At 43.3% G+C, this 16,207-nt stretch overlaps 1 pseudogene; it reads left to right on the forward strand.

The window, feature by feature from the left end:
• The first annotated feature begins 7,664 nt into the window (after positions 1-7,664).
• LOC129492467 (uncharacterized) lies at positions 7,665-7,755 on the forward strand (annotated as a pseudogene).
• The last annotated feature ends 8,452 nt before the right edge of the window (positions 7,756-16,207 follow it).

Genomic DNA, 16,207 nt, shown 5'->3' on the forward strand with positions numbered 1-16,207 from the left:
TATCAAAGTAGTTATATTTTGCATTGTGAAGGGCCCAATGGACAACCTGGGACTATTCAACCAATTATAACTTCTGTACCTATAAACTCATGGGGAAGAGATTTATTACAACAATGGGGAGCACAAGTTCTAATTCCAGAACAATTATATAGCCCTCAAAGTCAACATATGATTCATGAAATGGGGTATGTCCCTGGTATGGGACGAGAAAAAAATTTGCAAGGTTTGAAAGAACTGCTTCAAGCAGAAAAAAAAGTTCCCGCCAAAGATCAGGAAGTAATTTTTGATGGCGGCCATTGTTAAGCCTCCAGAACCTAAACCTTTAAAACAGTTAACAGATAAGCCAATTTGAATAGAACAATGGCCGCTAAGTAAAGCAAAACCGGAGACTTTAGATAAATTAGGCTACTGAACAATTAGAAAATGGGCACATAGCTCCAACATTTTCTCCTTGGAATTCTCCAGTTTTTGTAATTAAGAAAAAATCAGGTAAATGGAGAATATTAACTGACTTAAGAGCCGTCAATTCAGTTATACAACCTATGGGGGCATTACAGCCAGGATTGCCTTCTGCTGTAATTCCAAAAAATTGGCCTTTAATAGTCATAGATTTAAAAGACTGTTTCCTTACTATGCCTTTAGCTGAGCGAGACTGAATGGTTTGCATTTACAATTCCTGTAGTAAACAACCTGCAGCCTGCTAAGCGTTATCACTGGAAAGTGTTGCCACAGGGCATATCAAACAGTCCCACAATTTGCCAGATGTATGTGGGGCAAGCAATTGAACCTAGTCGTAAAAAATTTTCACAGTGTTACATTATTCACTATATGGATGATATACTTTGTGCTGCCCCCACTCGAGAAATATTACTCCAATGTGACGATCACTTGCAAAATTCGATTTCTCGCACTGGTTTAATTATAGCTCCTGACAAAATTCAGACTACTACTCCCTGCTCCTACTTGGGGACCCAAGTAAATGACACTACCATTGTGCAACAGAAAGTAACCATACATAGGGATCAACTAAAAACATTAAATGACTTTCAAAAATTACAAGCGGACATTAATTGGATACGATCTGCTCTAGGCATTCCTACCTATGCCATGAGTAATCTGTTTTCCATCCTTAGAGGAAATCCTAGTCTCACTAGCCCTCGGCAATTAACAAAGGAGGCAGAGGCAGTGTTACAACTAATTAAGAAGCAAGTCCATAAAGCTCAAATACATGGAATAGATCCAGAGAAGACTCTCGATTTGCTAATTTTTTCAACTCTGCATTCACCTGCTGGTGTTACTGTCCAAGAACAGGACTTAGTAGAGTGGCTTTTTCTTCCACATGCGGATTCACGGACTCCAACTCCTTATTTAGATCAAATCGCTACAATGATAGGGATTGGGAGAACTCGGATTGTTAAATTACATGGATATGATCCTGGAAAAATTATTGTCCCTCTCACGAAGGCACAAATACAGCAAGCTTTTATAAATAGTCTTACTTGGCAAGCCCATTTAGCTGACTTTGTGGGTATTCTCAATAATCATTTTCCTAAAACGAAGCTGTTTCAGTTTTTGAAATTAACTAATTGGATTCTCCCTAAAATAACTAAATTTAAACCAATTGAAGGTGCTGACAATGTTTTTACAGATGGGTCTAGTAATGATAAAGCTTTTTATTTTGGCTCAAAAAGTAGTTTTCCAGACGTCCTATACTTCAGCTCAAAAAGCGGAGCTTGTAGCTGTAATTGAGATATTGACTGCTTTTGATATGCCTATTAATGTGATTTCTGATTCTTCATACATGGTTCATTTCACACAGTTAATTGAAAATGCTCAGTTATGATTTCATACAGATGAACAACTGATGACTTTATTTACCCAATTGCAAACAGCAGTCAGAAGTAAAATGCACCCTTTTTACATCACTCACATTAGGGCTCATACACCTCTTCCAGGACCTTTGACTGAAGGGAATCAAATGGCTGATCCCCTAGTTGCCATTGCAATATCTAATGCTAGACATTTTCACAATTCAACCCATGTTAATGCCTCTGGTCTCAAACGCAGATACAGCATTACCTGGAAAGAGGCTAAAGCTATTATCCAGCGACGCCCAACTTGCCAAATGGTACATTCCTCACCTTTTCCAGGAGGAGTTAACCCTCGAGGGCTGGAACCTAACTCTCTTTGGCAAGTGGATGTCACACGCGTTCCCTTGTTTGGGAGACTAGCTTATGTACATGTATGTGTGGACACCTTTTCTCACTGTGTCTGGGCTACATGCCAATCAGGAGAGACTTCTGCCCGTGTTAAATGTCACTTTTTGCAGTGTTTTGCAGTGATGGGCATTCCAGCTATAGTAGCCAAGCTCTAGCTACATTTTTCTCTGTGTGGATTATTAAACACATTACTGGTATCCTATACAATTCTCAAGGACAAGCCATAGTGGAAAGAATGAATCTCTCCCTAAAACAGCAGTTGCAAAGGCAGAAATGGGGAGATAGAGAATATGGAACCCCACAGATGCAACTGAACCTAGCATTATTAACTTTAAATTTTTTGAGCCTGCCCAAATGACAAATGTTATCAGCAGCTGAACAGCATCTACAGAAACCAGCTGCAAAGGCAGAAGCAGAACAACTGATTTGGTGGAGAGAGCCAATGACAAAAAGTTGGGAAATAGGTAAAATAATAACTTGGGGTAGAGGTTATGCTTGTATTTCTCCAGGCCAAAATCAACAGCCGATTTGGATACCAGCAAGACACCTGAAAGCTTATCATGAGCCAGATGCTGAGGAAGAGATTCCGGGAGGATCCTGAGGATGCCCCGGTTGCAGCCATGTCAAGACTGACGCTGAGGAGGACCCCAACTGTCACGAGCAATACCTGTTTAACACAGCCACCCACCTGGGGACAGATCAAGAAGCTGTCACAGATGGCGGAAGAAAACCTGAGGAAAGCGGGACAACCAGTCACAATGAATAATTTAATGGTAGCTATGATAGCCGTTATCACCACTGCCGTGGAGTATTCCTTCAACAAGGGCTGACACAGAGAACAATTATACTTATTGGGCATATTTATCAACCTTGGCTGGCAATAATGCCTAGATTTAATCACTCTATGACACAGTTACACATGCTTTCTGATCTCAGTATTGACCATAATAAATCTGTTCTTATAATTGAGTCATACTGCCCCCAAAAACCTATTTGTAAACAAAATTGAACCTGACCAGAAAAAATGAACGTACCTGTTTAGGAAGATTGCTTTGCAGAACAGGTAGAGGTGCTGCACAATGATTCCTATGGAATCATTATTAATTGGTCCCCTAAGGGGATGTTTAGCTTGAATTGCACCTCTCAGTCTGCGGGCCATGGCCACACTATGTTCAGCTGGTCTGAACAAAACGGTTAGATGGTAGAAATGATAAGAAGTACAGCAAGAGTTCCTGTTATCTGGAATCATGGTGGTATAGAGACACCTCAACCTCAAACGATATGGCCCACTGTAGGAGCTAAACATTAAGGATTTGTGGGAAAAAAAAAAAGGATTTGTGGAAACTATTAATAGCTCTTAATAAGATCAAAATTTAAGAAAGAATAAAAAAACTAGAAGGACACTCTACAAACTTGTCTTTGGATATTGCAAAATTAAAAGAACAAATATTTAAAGCATCCCAGGCATACCTGACCTTAATGTCAGGAACTGGAGCACTTAAAGGAGCTGAAAATGGAGAAAAACACTTGGAAGCTCTGTAATTTCAATGATGATTGTGCTTTTAATCTGTGTTGTTTGTCTTTGTATAGTCTGCAGTTGTGGATCCTGACTCCTGAGAGAAGTAGCTCACTGTGACAAAGCTGCCTTTGCTTTTATCAATTTGCAAATCAAAGAAGGGGGACATGTTGGGAGCAAGCCCGCCAAAATCTGGCCAAAAGCTGGCCCCAAAACTGGCCATAAACAAAATCTCTGCAGCACTGTGACATGTTCATAATGGCCCTAGCGCCCACCCTGGAAGGTTGTGGGTTTACAGGAGGAACACCTGGCCCACCCAGGGCGGAAAACCACTTAAAGGCATTCTTAAGCCACAAACAATAGCATGAGCAATCTGTGCCTTAAGGACATGCTCCTGCTGCAGTTAACTAGCCCAACCTATTCCTTTAATTTGGCCCATCCCTTCATTTCCCATAAGGGATACTTTTAGCTGATTTAATATCTATAGAAAAAATGCTAATGACTGGCTTGCTGTTAATAAATATGTGGGTAAATCTCTGTTTGGGACTCTCAGCTCTGAAGACTGTGAGACCCCTGATTTCCCACTTCACACTTCTATATTTCTGTGTGTGTGGCTTTAATTCCTCTAGTGCCACTGGGTTAGGGTCTCCCCGACCGAGCTGGTCTCGGCACACCACCACTCCTGGCTAATTTTTGTACTTTTAGTAGAGATGGGGTTTCACTATGTTGGCCAGGCTGGTCTTGAACTCCTGACCTCAGGTGATCCACCTACCTTGGCCTCCCAAAGTGCTGGGATTACAGGCATGAGCCACCACGCCCGGCCTCATTGTAATTTTTAAAAATTGTAACTTGACAAGCTGATTCTAAAGTTCAAACAGAAGATGAAATGTTCAAAGAAAGTCAAAAATTAAAGATGGACAAGGGGGCTTTGCCTGACCTGATATCAAGACATATTAAAAAGCTACAAGTCTAAAAACCAAGAAATCAGAAGGGAAGGGTTATTAATGTACATAAAAATTAAGTCTGAATGATGAATGGTAATATAAACATGCATGTTTTTTAGTGGCAAGGCTCAGTATTTTATCAAGCCAGTTGTCCTATAATTTCCATGGCCGGGCACAGTGGAAAGCTGAGGCAGGCAGATCATCTGAGGTCGGGAGTTCCAGACCAGCCTGACCAACATGGAGAAACCCTGTCTCTTCTAAAAATACAAAATTAGCCAGGTGTGGTGGCACAGGCCTGTAATTCCAGCTACTCAGGAGGCTGAGGCAGAAGAATCACTTGAACCCGGGAGGCAGAGGTTGCAGTGAGCCGAGATCTTGCCATTGCACTCCAGCCTGGGCAACAAGCGTGAAACTTTGTCTCAAAAGGAAAAAAAAAAAAAAAAAACTTCCCATAAGTGCAATGCAGGTAGGGCACAGTGGCTCATGCCTGTAAACGCAGCACTTTGGGAGGCTGAGGTAGGTCGATCACCTGAGGTCAGGACTTCCAGATCAGCCTGGCCAACATGGCAAAACCCCATCTCTACTAAAAATACAAAAACTAGCCAGGCATAGTGGTGCACACCTGTGATCTCAGCTACTTGGGAGGCTGAGGTAGGAGAATAGCTTGAACCTGAGAGGCGGAGGTTGCAGCGAGCTGAGATCACACCACTGTACTCCAGCCTGGGCAACAGAGTGAGACTCCATCTCAAAAAAAAAAAAAAAGTTCAATGCAATATTCATAAAAATCCTAACAGAATACTTCTTAACAAAATTCAATAGGTGATTCTAAAATCCACATTGAAGAAAATACTTCACAGGAGTGGCCAGGAGAATAGTCATAGGAACAACTTCCTCATTCAAACATCAAAATACACACACAAAAAAGATGTAGAATTTAAGGCAGAAAGCTATTAGGATAGGCATAGAGTTGATAAAAGGAATTGGATAAACAGTGAAGATACAATAACGCAGGAATAACTGGGAGTTTCCTTTGTGATAAAGGTGGCACCTCAAGTCAGAGAGAAAGGATACAGTTTTCGATAATGGTTTTGGAACAAATGACTATTCAGAAAAAAATAATGCACCAAAATAAACTGAATATATTTAAAAGCTAAAATTCAGGCTAGGCATGGTGAATCAAGCCTATAATCTCAGTACTTTGGGGGGCGGAGGCGGGCTGATCACTTGAGGTCAGGAGTTCGAGACCAGCCTGACCAGCATGGCGAAACCTCATCTCTACTAAAAGTACAAAAATTAGCTGGGCACAGTGGTAGGCACCTGTAATCCCAGCTGCTCAGGAGGCTGAGGCAGGAGAACCACTTGAACCCAGGAGACAGAGGTTGTAGTAAGCTGAGATCACGCCACTGCACGCCAGCCTGAGTGACAGAGTAAGACACCATCTCAAAAAAAAAAAAAAAAAGCTAAAATTCAAAAACCAAAATTATTACAGTATTAGAAGAAAATACCAGACCCTATATACAAGTTAAAGAAATTACAGGCAAGAATTTTTTTTTAGTATATTTAACAGATAGCAAAATATTCAGAATATATAGAGGCTTGCCAGTAAACAAAAACTGACAATCTCATGGAAAAATAAGTAAGAAATAATACATGGCTAACAAACATATATAAAAAGATTTAAAAACTCATCAGAGGCCTGGCGCAGTGACTCATGCCTGTAATCCCAGCACTGTGGGAGGCCGAGGCGGGTGGATCACAAGGTCAGGAGTTCGAGACTAGCCTGGCCAACGTAGTGAAACCTCATCTCTACTAACAATTACAAAAAAACTTAGCCAAGTGTGGCGGCAGGAGCCTGTAGTCCCAGCTACTTAGGAGGCTGAGGCAGGAGAACCGCTTGAACCCGGGAGGTGAAGGTTGTAGTGAGCCAAGATTGTGCCAATGCACTCCAGCCTGGGCACCAGAGCAAGACTGTCTCAAAAAAAATAAACAAAATAAATTAAAAAAACAAAACACAGGCCGGGCACGGTGGCTCACGCCTGTAATCCCAGCATTTTGGGAGGCCGAGGCGGGTGGATCACGATGTCAGGAGATCGAGACCATCCTGGCTAACATGGTGAAACCCCGTCCGTACTTAAAAAAATTAGCCAGATGTGGTGGTGGGCACCTGTAGTCCCAGCTACTCGGGAGGCTGAGGCAGGAGAATGGCGTGAACCTGGGAGGTAGAGGTTGCAGTGAACCGAGATCCGCCATTGTACTCCAGCCTGGGCGACAGAGCAAGACTGTGTCTCAAAAAAAAAAAACCTCATCAGAAATAAAGAAAATATGATTTTACCAATAACAGATACACGATCCCTAAATTTTGATATATAGATGCTAGGAGTATTATGTCTCTTAATCTCTGGAGCTCACAGCTATGATCATCATAAAAGCCTGGAACTGCTGAAGGTAATCTGTCCTGTGAAGAGATTTGCTATATGGACACTGGGGAAGAGAATTATTTCCTTATCTGGAAGTGTCTGCAAGGACTGTGTGAACATATGACTGCTACTCGCCAGTCTTTCCTGTCACATGGAGAGATCTCACTTAAGAAACAAGCCAACACACAACTAACAGACTGGGCATAAGAGGGATAAATTGGAGAGAAGAGGAGAGATGGAGAGACAGGGTTAGGCTAAGAAGATGGATTACAAAGACTATACTTTCGGTCGGGTGCGGTGGCTTATGTCTGTAATCCCAGCACTTTGGGAGGCTGAGGCTGGTGGACCACTTGAGCCGAGGAGTTTCAGACCAGTTTGGTCAACATGGCTAAACCCCGGCTCTAAAAAAATGCAAGTTGAGGTGGGAGGATCACCTGAGCCCAAACGAGGAGGTTAAGGCTGCAGTGAGTCGTGATAGTGCCACCGCACTGCAGCCTGGGTGACAGAGTGAGACCCTATCTCAAAAAAAAAAAAAAAAAAAAAGAAAAGAAAAGAAAAAAAGCATAAAAAGACTATACTTTCAGGGATCATTTCCATAGTTTGTTACTAGAGAAGTTTCTCTGAGCATGTGGAGCACTGAAAGATATCTAAGACTTGGAAAAAAAAAAACAAACAAAAAAAGAAAATTGATTACACACTTGAATGCAGCTCTATCACTGAACATTTAAAATAGGCCTCTGGCTTCCCTCTGCTTATTTTCTAACCTTTTTTCAACCGTACATAATCAGGCTTCCACTCACACTCTAGTGAATCAGTTTGGTAATGGTTACCAGTAACCACCTAATTGTGCAATCCAATGGACTTTTCAGACATCTCACCTATGTGACATTTATCATGAACATCCTCCAGCAGAGTGGTACATTTATTACAAATGATGGACCTACATTTTGTTGTTGTTGTTGTTTTTGTTTGTTTGTTTGTTTTTGAGACGGAGTCTCGCTCTGTCACCGAGGCTGGAGTGCAGTGGCGCGATCTCGGCTCACTGCAAGCTCCGCCTCCCGGGTTCACGCCATTCTCCTGCCTCAGCCTCTCCGAGTAGCCGGGACTACAGGCGCCGCCACCACGCCCGGCTAATTTTTTGTATTTTTTAGTAGAGACGGGGTTTCACCGTGGTCTCGATCTCCTGACCTCGTGATCCGCCCGCCTCGGCCTCCCAAAGTGCTGGGATTACAAGCGTGAGCCACCGCGCCCGGCCCCTACATTTTTTTTTAAGACAGTGTCTCTCCGTCCCCCAGGCTGGAGTGCAGTGGCGTGATCAGGGTTCACTACAGCCTCGACCTCGCTGGCTCAAGCAATCCTCCTGCCTCAGCCTCCCAAGTAGCTGAGACTACAGGCACAAGCCACCATGCCCAGCTAATTTTTTTATTTTTATTTTTTTTGAGATCGAGTCTCTCCCTGTCGCCCAGGCTGGAGTGCAGTGGCTCGATCTCAGCTCACTGCAACCTCCACTTCCCAGGCTCAGGTGATTCTCCTGCCTCAGCCTCCTGAGCAGCTGGAATTACAGGCGCCCATCACCACGCCCAGCTAATTTTTGTATTTTTAGTAGAGATGGGGTTTCACCAGGTTGGCCAGGCTGGTCTCGAACTCCTGACCTCAAGTGATCCACCTGCCTTGGCCTCCTAAAGTACTGGGATTACAGGTGTGAGCCACTGCACAGGGCCAATTGTTGTATTTTTAGCAGAGACAGGGTTTGCCATATTGGCCAGGCCGGTCTCGAACTCCTGGCCTCAAGTGATCCCCTCACCTCGGCCTCCCAAAGTGCTGGGATTACAGATGTGAGCCACCGCACCAGGCCCTGGCTAAATTTTTTGTAGAGACAGGGTTTCACCATGTTGCCCAGGCTGGTCAGGCATGATTGCAGGCGTGAGCCACCTTGCCTGGCCTGATGAACCTACACTGACACATCATTATCATTCAAATAACATAGCTGACATTAGCCTTCACTTTTGGTGCTGGACATTCTATGGGTTTGGACCAGTGTCTAATGGTCCAACATGTATCCACCATTATAGTATCATATATAGTTTCACTGCCTTGAAAATCCTCTATGTTCCACCCATTCATCCATCCCTTGCTCTTCACCTTTGGCAATCCCGGCTCTTTTTGCTGTCTCTGTAGTTTTATCTGTTCCAGAATGTCATAACTTGGAATCATACAGCATGTAGCCTTTTTAGATTGGCCTCATTCACTTCATAATATGCATTTAAATTTTTTCCATGTCTTCATGGCTTGATAGCTCATTTCTTGTTAGTGCTGAATAACACTAACCGGATGTACCACAGTTTATTGATCCATTCACCTACTGAATGTTGCTTCTCAGTTTTGATAATTTTGAATAAAGCTGCTATAAACATCCATGTACAGGTTTTTGTGTGAACATATTTTCAACTCCTTTGGGTAAATACTAAGGAATTTGATGGTTAGATCCCATGGTGATATGTTTAGTTTTGTGGAGAAGTGTCAAATGGTCTTCCAAAGTGGCTGTACCATTTTGCATTCCCACCAGCAATAAATGAGAAGTCACGTTGCTCCACATTCTGCTAGCATTTGGTGGTGTCAGTGTTCTGAATTATAGCTATTTTCATTAGGTGTAGAGGTTTCTTGTTTTAATTTGCATTTTCCTGATGACATACAATATGGAGCACCTTTTTCAGATCCTTATTTTCCATACAATATGTCTTTTTTGGCAAGATGTTTGTTAAAGTCTTTGGTTCACTTTTTAATTTTTTTTGAGACAGGGTCTGGCCCTGTCACCCAGGCTGCAGTGGACCACAGCCTCAAACTCCCAGGCTCAAGTGATCCTCTCACCTCACTCTCCCAAGTAGCTGGGACTACAGGTACACATTACCACACCCAGATAATTAAAAACAAAATTTTTTTTAAGTTATTTGTATATATTAGGTAACAGTCGCTTATCAGATATATCTTTTGCAATTCCCCCCCTCCACCCGCCCCAAGTCTGTGGCTTGTATTTTATTCTCTCAACAGTCTCTTTTGCAGAGCAGATTTTTTGTTGTTGTTTTGAGACAGTCTTGCTGTATCCCCCAGGCTGGAGTGCAGTGGTGGGATCTTGGCTCACTGCAATCTCCATCTTCCAGGCTCAAGTGATCCTCCCAGCCTCCAGAGTAGTTGGGATTACAAGTGCACACCGCCACATCCAGCTAACTTTTGTATTATTATTATTATTATTAGTATTATTGATAAGGAGTCTCGCTCTGTCACCAGGCTGGAGTGCAGTGGCGCGATCCTGGCTCACTACAACCTCTGCATCCCGGGTTCAAGCAGTTCTCCTGCCTCAGCCTCCCCAGTAGCTGGGATTACAGGTGCACGCCACCACGCCCAGCTAATTTTTTTTTTATTTTTAGTAGAGACGGGGTTTCACCATGTTGGCCAGGCTGGTCTCGATCTCTTGAGCTCATGATCCACCTGCCTCGGATTTCCAAAGTGCTGGGATTACAGGCATGAGCCACTGTGCCTGGCCAGTTTATTCAGTTTTTGACTTGTTAGGGTGAAGTGCCAACCTCCAAGATTCTCACATGCCAGACTGGAAACCAATGTCCCCTTTAAGCTTTTAAAAATTATTTTTATTTGAAACTATTTCCAAACAGATAATTAAACCTGCGTACACATCTTATCATCTAGATTTAAAAACTAGTGGCTGGGTGTGGTGGCTCACGCCTGTAATCCCAGCACTTTGGGAGGCTGAGGCAGGCAGATCACCTGAGGTCAGGAGTTCAAGACCAGCCTGAGCAACACGGCAAAACCCTGTCTCTACTAAAAAGACAAAAATTAGCTGGGTATGGTGGCATGTGCCTGTAATCCAACTACTCGGGAGGCTGAGGCAGGAGAATCGCCTGAACCCAGGAGGCAGAGGTTGCAGTGAGCCAAGATCGCGCCATTGCACTCCAGCCTGGGTGACAAGATTGAAACTCCATCTCAACAACAAAACAAAAACAAACAAAAATTACCTGCCTGAATACACCAGGACCAGTTGCAGAGCTGGCTATGTACACCTATAATTTCCTTCAAGGTGGGCGAAAAGGCCTTTTTTTGAGACAGTCTTACTCTGTCACCCAGACTAGAGTGCCATGGCATGATCTCGGCTCACTGCAACCTCTGTCTCCTGGGTTCAAGCAATTCTCATGCCTCAGTGTATCAAGAGTAACTGGGATTGAGACACATGCCACCATGCCCGGCTAATTTTTTAGAGACAGGGTTTCACCATGTTGGCCAGGCTGGTCTCGAACTCCCGATCTCAAGTGATCCACCCATCTTGGATTCCCAAAGTGTTGGGATTACAGGCGTGAGCCACCTCGACCGTCCAGGGATGGGAAAAGGCTTGATAGACATGCAAATTCCACAACCTTCAAGACATATGTATGGATTTATTACTTCTGGACACAACTGGTTTGCTTAAGCAGGCATGAATTATCAGTCTTTTTTGGATCCACGGAAAAATGATAAATTGATAATGAAGAAAAAAATTTTTAGGAGGTAATAAACAGTCATGACAAACAATGCTTTTATTCATCTACAGTACGTGGGAGACCTTATTGGTGAGGACTGGAAACATTAAGTCTTGAATGATATCATATGCTTAGCACAATAGTGGTGACTTGGAGACTGTCCAGGTGGGAAAGAGAATGATGAATAGGGTTAAGGACACAAGAATCAAGTTGGAAAAAAAGGGGCAGATATAACGTTTAGCCCTGTCCCTAACAGTCACGTTCAAAATTGGCTGTAAGTTTAATTTAATTAAAACCACTCTATACTACAGACTAACTACTGGATTTAAAAGGATTGGTTTTGAAGGATGGGCAGGGTAGTGCATGACTCTAATTCCAGCACTTGGGGAGGCTGAGGCGGGTGGATCGCTTGAGCCCTAGAGTTCAAGACCAGCCTGCCAACAAAACAAGAGCGTGTCTCCACAAAACAAACAAACGAGAAAAAAAAAACCCAGGGCTGGTGACAGTGTGCACCTGTGGTCCCAGCTACTCAAGAGGCTGAGGTGGGAAGATCACCTGAGCCCAGCCTGGGTGATGAGTGAGACCCTGTCTCAACCAAAAAAAAAAAAAAAAAAAAAAAAAAAAAGGATTGGGTCTGGTTCAGTATTATTTTTGTCCCCCCATTTTGGAAAAGAGACTTTTTTTGAGATGGAGTCTCATTTGGTTGCCCAGGCTGGAGTGCAGTGGCACAACCTCAGCTCACTGCAAGATGCCTCCCGGTTTCAATCAATTCTCCTGTCTCAGCCTTACAAGCAGCTGGGATTACCGGGGTGTGCCAACATGCCCGGCTAATTGTTGTATTTTTAGTAGAGATTGGGTTTCGTTATGTTGGCCAGGCTAGTTTCGAACTCCTGACCTCAGGTGATCTGCCCTACCCGGCCTCCCAAAGTGCTGGGATTACAGGCATCAGCCACCCCACCTGGCCGAGTCCCCCAATTTTGCCATGGTTAGGACTATAAAAAATCTTCCAAGAGCTGTAATGTAATCATAATCATCTAAAAACTGTACTCATAGGCCGGGCACAGTGGCTCATGCCTGCAATCCCAACACTTTGGGAGGCTGAGGTGAGAGGATTGCTTTAGCCCAAGAGTTCAAGACTAGCTTGGGCAACAAGAGTGTGTCTCTACATAAAAATAAATAGGCCTGGTGGCAGTGTGCACTTGTGATCCCAGCTACTCAGGAGGCTAAGACAGGAGGACTGCCTGAGTCCAGGAGGTAGAGGCTGCAGTGAGCTGTGGTGGCGCCACTGCATTCCAGCCTGGGTGACAGAATGACACCCTGTATCAATACCACAATGCACACTTCAGATCCCAGTAGTTTGGCTCTTACCTACTTCTGCAGCCTTATCTTAGAAGATGGAACAATATTCCCCATGTTGTAGCTGTGGGGCTTATAATTCTTCCATAAAGTGATATAGGTTGTTCCCTCACATCTAAGGGCACCCTCTACCTGCTCATATAATTGACCCCTACTCTTTCAGATGTATGTCCTCAGTTTCTCCAAGCATTCCTTCTTGCACCGTCCTCTACTCCAATCTCATAGACTGTCAGACTTCATCTGTCATATTTACTATTGTTCTAAACTTGGCAATTATTTATGACTTTTTCATGCTGAGCACCATAAAGGCTGGAATCCTATCTATTTTTGCTGTCTAGCACCGTCTGGAACATAGCATACAATAAATACTAATTAAATGAACACTCCATCACGATTAGCTCCAATGATGTCAATACCCTCAGTTTTGACAAGATGATAGTTATTTTAGGCATAATTTAGAATGCAAAATAGCAGAATTAGAACTTAACCAAAGACCTGCAGAACAGCTGCCTAAAAAATTCATTTCAAAAGCTAAACTAGGGCCAGGTGCAGTGGCTCAACCTGTAATACCAGCACCTCGGGAAGCCAAGGCAGTAGGATCGCTTGAGCCCAGGAGTTTGAGACCAGCCTGGGCAACAGAGTGAGACAATTTCTACAAACAAACAACAAATAAGTGAATAAATAAATATCAGCTGATGTGGTGACGCACACCTGTAGTCCCAGCTACTTGGGAGGCTGAGGTGGGAGAATTACTTGAATCCAGGAGATCGAGGCTGCAGTGAGTCATGACTGTGTCACTGTACTCCAGCCTGTGCAACAGAGCAAGTCTGTCTCAAAATAAGGAAAAAACTAAATTAAAAAAAATTAAAACTAGCCGGGCATGGTGGCACGTGCCCCAGTTGCCAGGGAGGCTGGAGTGAGAGGATTGCTTGAACCCAGGAGTTTGAGGGAACAGTGAGCCATAACTGTGCCACTGCAATCCAGCCTGGGTGACAGAGTGAGACCTTCTCTTAAACAAAGTTAAGAAACTGGGGGTGCTTATTTGGAAACAATATTAGAAAAGTGAAAACATTCCAATTCCTTAAAATTCTCGTACAAACTAAAGACACTATGGTTTTAAGAAAATTCATAATTCTTTACTAGTAACTGTTAAGAACTTTTCATTTAAAAACTTCCAGGTACATCAGAGTATGATGGTGAATGAACAACAACAAAAAAAGAAAATAAAAAACTTTCAGGTATATAATTAAAACTTGAAGGCATAATATTTAGACTAATATTTTCCAACAAGTGTAGTTAAATATAAGGTATCTGTAATGAAACTCTTTGCAAAATCACTCATTTTAAATACAACACGAGAGCCTACCTATCTGAGTTTACCAATTTGGTTTTGGGTCCACTATAAAGAATACTAGGCTCTTTATATAAAATTTAAGTTATGCACCTCTCATACCTTGGCCAAATAAACATACTAAAACACTGACACAAGCCCCGCCCCCTAAGGCTTTGTTAGAACTTAACCCCCATAAGCCTGTCATTACCAGCACCACTTTGCTCACTGACATTAGCCATCTTCTTTAAGACAAATAATGGTTCATTTGCAAATTAAAGGCTTAGCTAAAGAGCTAATTATTAAAGTGAATGCTCATATTAAATCTGTTACCTTAAGGTGTATCTACATACATATCCAAATTACATAGCTTGGCAGAATAGTAAATATTTATGAGAATATAATTTGAAATTAGGCCACATTTATAGACTTGAGAGTTCTACCACTGGCCAGGTGTAGTGGCTCACGCCTGTAATCCCAGCACTTTGGGAGGCCGAGGAGGGCGAATCACTTGAGGGCAGGAGTTCGAGACCAGCCTGGACAACATGGCGAAACCCCATCTCTACTAAAAAGACAAAAATTAGCCGGGCGTGGTGGTGTGTGCCTGTAATCCCAGGTACTTGGGAGGCTGAGGCAAGAGAATCGCTTGAACCTGGGAGGCGGAGGTTGCAGCGAGCTGAGATCCCACCTCTGCACTCCAGACTGGGAGAGAGTGACTCTATCTCAAAAAAACCCACAAAAAAAGTTCCACCATTAAAAAAAATTCACTTAAGACAATTCAAGAATAAACTGTGGCATAATAGCCATGAAACACCACTCCATTTCTTTTTTGAGACAGAGTCACTCTGTCGCCTAGGCTGGAGTGCAGTGGCACGATCTCTGCTCACTACAACCTCCGCCTCCTGGCGATTCCTGTGCCTGTGACTCCAGAGTAGCTGGGATTACAGGCGTGAGCTACCACGCCGGGCTAATTTTTGTATTTTTAGTAGAGACGGGATTTCACCATGTTGGTCAGGCTGGTCTCAAACTCCTGACCTCAGTTGACCCGCCTGTCTCAGCTTCCCAAAGTGCTGGGATTAGAAGCGTGAGCCACCGTGCCCGGCCACGCCATTATTTTTAAGGTGTCACAATAATTTACAGATACCTGTTAAAGAGCCAGAGATTGACTCAGCTTTTCCATTTTTGCTTTAAAATGAAGCATTTTTAAAAAATCAAAACTCAGGCCAGGAGGCTGAGGTTGCACTGAGCCGAGATTGTGCCATTGCACTCCAGCCTGAGCAACAAGAGCAACTCGGTCTCAAACAACAACAAAAAACACAAAACAAACCAACAAAAAAAATCCTCATTTAAATTCCCTAGTCAATTTTCCCTCTGAAAAGCCCCAAATACTCTAGCTGGGCTTGATATGCACATACTCAAATCAAGCCATAATCTGTTCCATGAAGGTAGTCTTTAAAGCTACACATTACCATGATTCCTGTCCCCTAACCACTATTTTTTTTTTTTTTTTTTTTTGGAGATGGGGTCTTTCGCCCAGGCTTCAGTGACACAATCATAGCTCATAGCAGCCTTGAACGCCTGGGCTCGGGCAATCCTCCTGCCTCACCCTCTAGGTTGTTATATTGCCCAGGCTGGGCTTGAACTCATAGTTTCTAGTGATCCTTGCAGCTCAGCCCCCTGAAATGCACCCTGGGATTACAGGGCCACTGCAGTCTTTTCTCCCCTTTATTTTGAGACGGAGTTTCATTAGTCACCCAGGATAGAGTGCAATGGCGCGATCTTGGCTCACTGCCATGTCCACCTTCCAAGTTCAAGCGCTTCTCCTGCCTCAGCTTCCCGAGCAGCTGGGATTACAGGCGCCCACCACCATCTCCAGCTAATTTTTGTATTTTTAGTAGA

This window comes from Symphalangus syndactylus, chromosome 10 (genome assembly GCF_028878055.3).
Source record: "Symphalangus syndactylus isolate Jambi chromosome 10, NHGRI_mSymSyn1-v2.1_pri, whole genome shotgun sequence".
NCBI lineage: Eukaryota > Metazoa > Chordata > Mammalia > Primates > Hylobatidae > Symphalangus > Symphalangus syndactylus.